Source organism: Mirounga leonina, unplaced genomic scaffold (genome assembly GCF_011800145.1).
Source record: "Mirounga leonina isolate KUSES-001 unplaced genomic scaffold, KU_Mleo_1.0 Mir_176, whole genome shotgun sequence".
NCBI classification, from domain to species: Eukaryota; Metazoa; Chordata; class Mammalia; order Carnivora; family Phocidae; genus Mirounga; species Mirounga leonina.
Window position 1 is genome coordinate 35958500 of NW_023270454.1, and position 7841 is coordinate 35966340.

At 35.8% G+C, this 7841-nt stretch overlaps 1 protein-coding gene across 1 annotated transcript in view; it reads left to right on the forward strand.

Annotated features, from left to right (window-relative positions):
- Positions 1–7841, forward strand: part of LOC118022253 (IQ domain-containing protein M-like) — a 294421-nt gene that overhangs the window by 22390 nt on the left and 264190 nt on the right. The gene's annotated exons all lie outside the window — the stretch shown is intronic.

Genomic DNA, 7841 nt, shown 5'->3' on the forward strand with positions numbered 1-7841 from the left:
GTACATATAATGTTATTTTTATGAAAATTGAGATTATTTTCTTACTGTTGTACCTTTGAATTGATTTCATTTTACTTTATAATAATAATAATGAAAAAAGTAAGCAACAAAATAGCATGAACTAAACATTTCAGAAACTTATACTGATTAGTGTTAGTAACTTAAAATGTAATTTTTTTTTCAAATTAATAGTTTCACGGAGATATTTCCGTCCACTGATTATTTTGGAGTACATCATAAAGACATACTGAAAGCGTGGCTCTGGAATTAGCTTTCCTGGGTTTAATTCCTGGCTTTACCACCTACTAGCTGTATGTCTTTGGACAATTTATTTATCTCTCCTGTTCCTTATTTTTCTCAACCATAAAAGGAAGATAATGCTATCTAAGTCATTGGACTGTTGTGAAGTTTAAATGAAATAATTTCTGTAAAATATATGTCCCAATATAAGTGCTCAGTAAAGTTTGCTATTATTATTCTTAAGTAATTCTTAAGTATACTTAGTTATTTTTATTATTTTTTATTTTGAAAATGTTGAAGTGTTAAACTATTTGTATACTGATTCATTTTATAGAGCTTATTTACTGAATGTTTTCTGTTGGTTTCCACCCTTTCTTTTGATTATCATAATGATCTGTGTGTGAGATGCTCATTTATGTTCATTTTACAGATGAGAGGACTGAGACTTAGAATGAGACTTTTCTAAGCTCACTAGTAGGGTTGGAACTTTATTCCTGGTCTCTTCAAGTCACAGTGTTGTTTCCATTTTACTATGTGGAGAGACTTTAAAAGTCTGTGTTATGAAAGCATAATTAGATGATTAAAACACTCTTGACAGCAAGTACTGCCTTTTATTGATCTTTCGCAGGCTAGCCTAATGCCTTGCGATAAAGTAGGTTTTCTGTGAATGACTGAGTTTATTAAATTTCTTGTTAAAACTAGAATTTTCAGAAGAAAACTTAGTTTAAAAACATATTGTTTTTATTATAATGCCTAAAATTGGGAAGCTTTCTTTTATAGAAAGGAGCCACTCTAACATAATTTCAAATATATGTCCAATTATTTGCTCCATCCAGTTAAAAAAATTCTTTTGGTACACAAGAAGCTTTCATTTGAAATGGAAATATCCTAACTAATGGAAGAAAAACAGAAAATTTATGGGAAATGAAACTAAATTAATGGTTTTCTACTTGCTTCTTGTATATATTCCATTTTTAAAAGAATCTGATTTTATGCATTTTATATTGTCAGTCATCTTCATTCATACTGACTTCTTATTGTGGATAATAGCTCCAGATGTGCAACCTACGCATTTTTTCATCCAGTAGAATATTTCACCTAGTGCATATGTAGTTAATTCAACTGATTAACTTCTTCAGTGTATGACACCAAGTAGGTCAAATTCCTAAAGCTGTCTGTATGTGTTCAGGTATTTTTAGCTCCCCCCCCTTCTTTATTCTCATTACTATGGTAACAAAAATTTTGTGACTGAGGACAAGATTTTTGTCTGAAATTCTTCCTTTGGGAAAATGAAGCAACTTTAGGCTACATGTATGTGCTGATCTTAAAAGCTGAAGACTATGCAAACATGATATTGTTTGATATTCACTTAAATCTCAACAAATGAAACTAATAACTATAGAATGGCATGTCTGAAAGTCAGGAAAATAATACATTGTGGTTCTATACCATCTATTCTCGTATCTGCCTAATGTTTTAGAAATTTGAACTTTGAAGGTTTTCCAGTATTTTTCCAGCATGTAAATAGAACTTTTAGTTTATTTTCTGCAGTTAAAATGAACAGAAAACAACAACGAAGAGAAGTCTCTTTTCACTATGGAGCACTAGACAAAAATCTTGAAATCAGAAACATAGAAGTTCCTTACATGTTATTTAACCTGACATATTTTGTGCATCTGAAGAAACTGTGACTTAAAATAGAATGTGAATTATTTCAGGCTCCCTGACTAGTTAGTGGCAAACTATGACTAACTTCTGGGCCTCCTGCTCCTCAGGGCACAGTTTTGTCCACCATAAACAGACAACACTGCATTTTATTTTTTGCTGTTTTAAAAGAAAAGACTTTATTAAATGGGAAACATATAATGATTTTCCCTTAAAATTTTTTTTCATATGAACAGGAACTCTGTCAATAAAATTTTAATTATGTAGGAAAGGGATTAAAGAGGATTTAGAGAGATAGTAGAAGATTCTAGGATAAAAGAAATGTGAGACACTGGCAAATTCTGGTGGTAAAAAAAAATGCAGAAGTAAAAAAAAGCACAAGTATTGGAGGTAACACACTACAACAGCCTTATTTTAAATAGCTTCTAAAAAATTTAGCACATATTTATTGTAAAACATTTTGTAAATACACACTAAAAACAAGAGATGAAATGAAAAATACTGGCAATTTTATGTTCCAGAATGCCATGAAGCTAGTGACTAGGGTCAACTAGAATAGGTAGTCAGGGCTTATATGGATCTCCTAGTGCCACCATTAACATTTGGGGAGAATATTTGACAATCTTCTTTTTTTTTCTTTTTCTTTTGATCACACTGTATATTTATGTTGCTGGTACAAATCTCAGTCCATGAACTCCCTGTTTTTCTATAACAAGTTAATTTTTATTTCTAGCCTCTAGAAAATCGAATGTCAGTCAATCTGACTTTTTGTTCTTTTTTTCTGAGGCTATGGCTAAATAAGGATAGAGGGCATTTATCTAGTGAATAGCACACGGAGTGTCTACCTGATCTGCAGTATCATCTTTTGACAGGCATTGCTTCGTGTATTCATTTGCTAGGGCTGCCATAACAAAATACCACAAACACGGGTGTGGATCATAGATCACTTTGTGTTTATCATACTTGGGTTCATTGAACTTCTTAGAGCTCTAGATTAATGTTTTTCATCAAATCTGTCCATTTTTCAGCCATTTTTTTAGTACATTTTCCTCTCTCTCTCTCTTTTCCTTCTAGGACTCTTATTACACTTATATGAATACACTTAATGTGTCCCAGAGGTCTCTGAGGCTGTGTTTACCATTTTTTCAATTTTTGTTCTGTTCTTCAAAGTGGATAGTATCTACTGATCTATCTTCAAGTTTACTTTTTCCCTTCAGCTTTCTCAGATCTGTTGCTGTATTCATTTTGTAAAGGTTCCATTTTGTTGTTATGTTTTTCAACTCTAGAATCCATTTAGTTACTTTTTTAGATTCTATTTCTCTTGATAATGCCCATTTTTGAGTAATTGTCATATTTTGCTTTAATTCTTTAAATATAATTTATTTTAATTATTTGAGTATATTTATAATAACATCTTTGAGGTCCTTGTCTGCTAAATCTTGTATCTAAGTCCACTCAGAGTTGGTTTTTGTTGACTGTTTTTTGCCTTGAGTGTGGGTCACACTTTCCTATTTATTTGAATATTTCTGTTGAATACTGGACGTTTTAGGTAGTATGTTGTTGTAACTATGGATTCTGGCTTCCCCACTCCAAGGATTTATTTATTTAGTAACTTGTCTGGACTTAGTATCTGGAATCTGATCTGTCTTCCCTTTGACCCCCGCCAGGTGTTTAGCGATTCATTTCCCTGCTCAGTTATTGTTTTAATTTTTTTTTTTAGAGTGGCTTTTCAAAAGTCTGTCTCTGATTCTGTATAATTTAGTTGTCAGCCTGTGATTGGATAAAGTGTTTACTCAAACGCCTTGAGCCCTTAAGGTTTCTACCCTCTGCCTATGGGTCTATTTGTGGATTGGGAGCACAATCAGTGTTCAAATGCGCTCATATTTTATATCTGCCTCACATTTTATCTTCCACTGGCACTGTTGGGTCTTTCCTATTGTTTTCCAGTTAGCTTGAGATGTGTACAGTAGTTATCAAGCCATTCTATGGCTTTCTCATTTCCAAATCTGCCTATTAAAGTTTTGGCTTTCCTGTGGTGGCCCCAGCTGAGATGAATTCAGGCTAGCAGAGCTGCAGCTTCTCTCCATTTATTTCTTATCAGGTGTGTTACATGTACTGTCAATGCCAATGGATGTGGAGTTTTTCCTGCCTCTTCAAATCAATTTAGCTTCCTGGCTGGTTGGTATCTGGTTGTGGGGGGAAAGTAATAATCCTCATGTTAGACATATTGATAGTGGTTCAGGTCTTCATACTCTTGTTATGATCCAATTCAGTAAAGCCTAGTACCTAGTGGTCTACCTCTGTTCACTGGAGAAGGACAGAATGCTCAAAAAATATGGAGACAAGTAAAGGAGTAGAATTCTTAGCACAAAATCAGATTATCTGAAATGACACAATAAAGATGATTTAGGCGTGTGGTCAGTGTTAGGAAAGTTTGGCACCTATCCTAATGGCTATATAATGAGAATGTTCCTTCTACTATCACCTCCACTTACTAATGAAGAGAGTCCCTGAATTGATTTGCCATGAAGGTCTTTAGCAGGATTTCATGTATTTGTGTTATAGAACACTGGATCACTTTGGCAGTGCTTGATGTTTGTCCCACCTGGTCTGATGGCTCTACTGCAAAGCTCCCATGAATCTGTAGACTCTTTCCATGTGGTACGAAGACATAAAGGTTTTGTCAGTGGTGTCCATAGCTCTTGTAGAGCAGGATGCCACTTTTTTCCCCTGGTATTTTAGTAGATATTTTCTGATGCTTTCAGCCATGTGGAAGGTAAAAACACTTTCTCTTCTCTGATTGATGACGTTAGGAATAAGTCATAAAGTGAAAAGAAATGCATCAGAGCATACTAAATGGATGCCTTCCTTGGTTGTGGCAATCCAGAATCTTTTTGGATAAAATTGTTGTTGCAAAAATATTCAACAAATACATTTTGAGCACTTTATATGTTCTGTGAAATATATTGTGGTTCAAGGTCTCAAAATCCACATAATAACTGGAGGGACATGCGTATATATAACTAGATAAATACAATGTAAATATTTATATAACAATAGTATGGAACACTAAGCTGATACAAATATGTTTTAAGTTTGGAAATCAGAGAACGTTATAGAGAATGTTGAAGATGAGTCAATCATTGTAGGTTGAGTTAACTAGATTATAAAAGAAAGACAGAGATTTCACACATAAAAGAGATTGTGTGCAAAACAAATTAGAATTTCTAGGTCAGCTGGTTAACAGCAAATAGGAGAAATCTGTGTCTGCTGGTGGGTAACTGGAGAGGGCTTGGTGTTACTAAAACTTCTGACTAAAAGATGCCAGATCATTCACTGAGATCTAGTTAACAGCGTGGTTGCTTTTCCTTGTAGAATTCTTGTTTTGAATCCCTTAGTCTCCTGTCATCTGCCTATTTGAAATGGATGTTTTCAAATACATAATGCAAATTGGATTTTGGATATAAATCAGTTTTGTATCAGTAGGAGCTATTTAAACATTTTCCCCTAGAGCTTGAATACCCCTGTACAAACTAGAGACCGGACCCTGGGGACAAAGAGCAACCCTGAAAGATCTATCTATCATCACCTTGCTTCAGCTACCTAATACAAGCAGCTGCTCCTACAATTCTGCCTGCTTTCTCCCCTAACACTTTTTTTTTTTAAAGATTTTATTTATTTATTTGAGAGAGAGAGAATGAGAGACAGAGACCACAGGAGGGAAGAGGGCAGAGGGAGAAGCAGACCCCCTGCTGAGCAGGGAGCCCAATGCGGGACTCGATCCCGGGACTCCAGGATCATGACCTGAGCCGAAGGCAGTCGCTTAACCAACTGAGCCACCCAGGCGCCCTCCCCTAACACTTTTTAAAGATGGTTCCTGACATTTCGTCTCATCTTTCATTATTTAACTCTGTTAATGCCTTCTTTCCCCCAGCTATGGCTGTGCAAAGCCTGGGAAAGCCTATGCTAATGATACGCCCTGGGAATGATCAGGGCCAGTGAAAGACTTCCCCCTTTCCCCTTTTTTCTGTCTTCCTGCAGTCATGTGAGTTGTTACTCCAATTAGTAAGTTACTCTAATTAGCCATTCTGGGATTTTTTTTTTTTTTTAAGCCTTTGAGTCTTTTATTGTTTGGGTTGAAATATTTGTACCACTGTTATATAAGCTACATAGAGAATCTGACTAAATTTTGTAATATTACTTAACGCTAACTATTCTTCTAAAGCCTGTCTATTTTGTTAAGTAGAAAATAACCATCTTCAAGAAACCAGGAACAGCAGGGGTTTGAGAGTAGTGTAACTTCAATAAAGGTATAATTACTTTCATAAGTCTATTAGAGGGCAAGGCTTTAGGCTCCTTTTGTTATATCACTGTTTATTAAGATTACATACCCGATACTCTTTATGTGCAAAGATCCACTAGCAAGTCTTTGTTTTATATGATTAAATTACTATAATATCAGGAACAGGAACTCCCTATTCGGAACATCTTTGCTGGCAAATTTCTGATAAATGAAACATAATATAAAATATTTCATCAGAAATTCTTAGGAAATGAAAAATTTTATGATATAGTATAATTATTTCAACATCATAGTCATAGCATTAAAGAGCTTTGTTTTTTTCTGGCATTCCACTTGATCCAGAGTCGCATTAATTCCCTCAGTGAAGTGAAACTTCCAAAGGACTTAAAGTAATTTTCAGCCTTTAATAGTCAAAGGAGTTTTGCAGATCTCACCCAGTCCACTTTATTTTTTTTTAATTTTTTTATTCTTATATTATCCCCCTTCATTACATCATTAGTTTTAGATGTAGTGTTCCATGATTTATTGTTTGTGCATAACACCCAGTGCTCCATGCAGAATGTGCCCACCTCAATACCCATCACCAGGCTAACCCATCCTCCCACCCTCCTCCCCTCTAGAACCCTCAGTTTGTTTTTCAGAGTCCATCGTCTCTCATGGTTGGTCTACCCCTCCGATTTCCCCCCCCTTCATTCTTCCCCTCCTGCTACCTTCTTCTTCTTCTTTTTTTTCTTAACATATATTGCATTATTTGTTTCAGAGGTACAAATCTGAGATTCAACAGTCTTGCACAATTCACAGCACTTACCAGAGCACATACCCTCCCCAGTGTCTATCACCCAGTCACCCCATCCCTCCCACCCCACCCCCTACTCCAGCAACCCTCAGTTTCTTTCCTGCGATTAAGAATTCCTCTTATCAGTGAGGTCATATGATACATGTCTTTCTCTGTTTGACTTATTTCGCTCAACATAATACCCTCCAGTTCCACCAACGTCGTTGCAAATGGCAAGATCTCATTCCTTTTGATGGCTGCATAATATTCCATTGTATATATATACCACCTCTTCTTTATCCATTCATCTGTCGATGGACATCTTGGCTCTTTCCACAGTTTGGCTATTGTGGACATTGATGCTATAAACATCGGGGTGCACGTACCCTTTCGGATCCCTACTTTTGTATCTTTGGGGTAAATAGCCAGTAGTGCAATTGCTGGATCATATGGTAGCTCTATTTTCAACTTTCTGAGGAACCTCCATATTGTTTTCCAGAGTGGCTGCACCAGCTTGCATTCCCACCAACAGTGTAGGAGGGTTCCCCTTTCTCCGGATCCCCGCCAACATCTGTCGTTTCCTGACTTGTTAATTTTAGCCATTCTGACTGGTGTGAGGTGGTATCTCATTGAGGTTTTGATTTGGATTTCCCTGATGCCAAGCAATATTGAGCACTTTTTCATGTGTCTGTTGGCCATTTGGATGTCTTCTTTGGAAAACTGTCTGTTCATGTCTTCTGCCCATTTCTTGATTGGATTCTTTGTTCTTTGGGTGTTGAGTTTGATGAGTTCTTTATAGATTTTGGATACCAGTCCTTTATCTGATATGTCATTTGCAAATATCTTCTCCCATTCTGT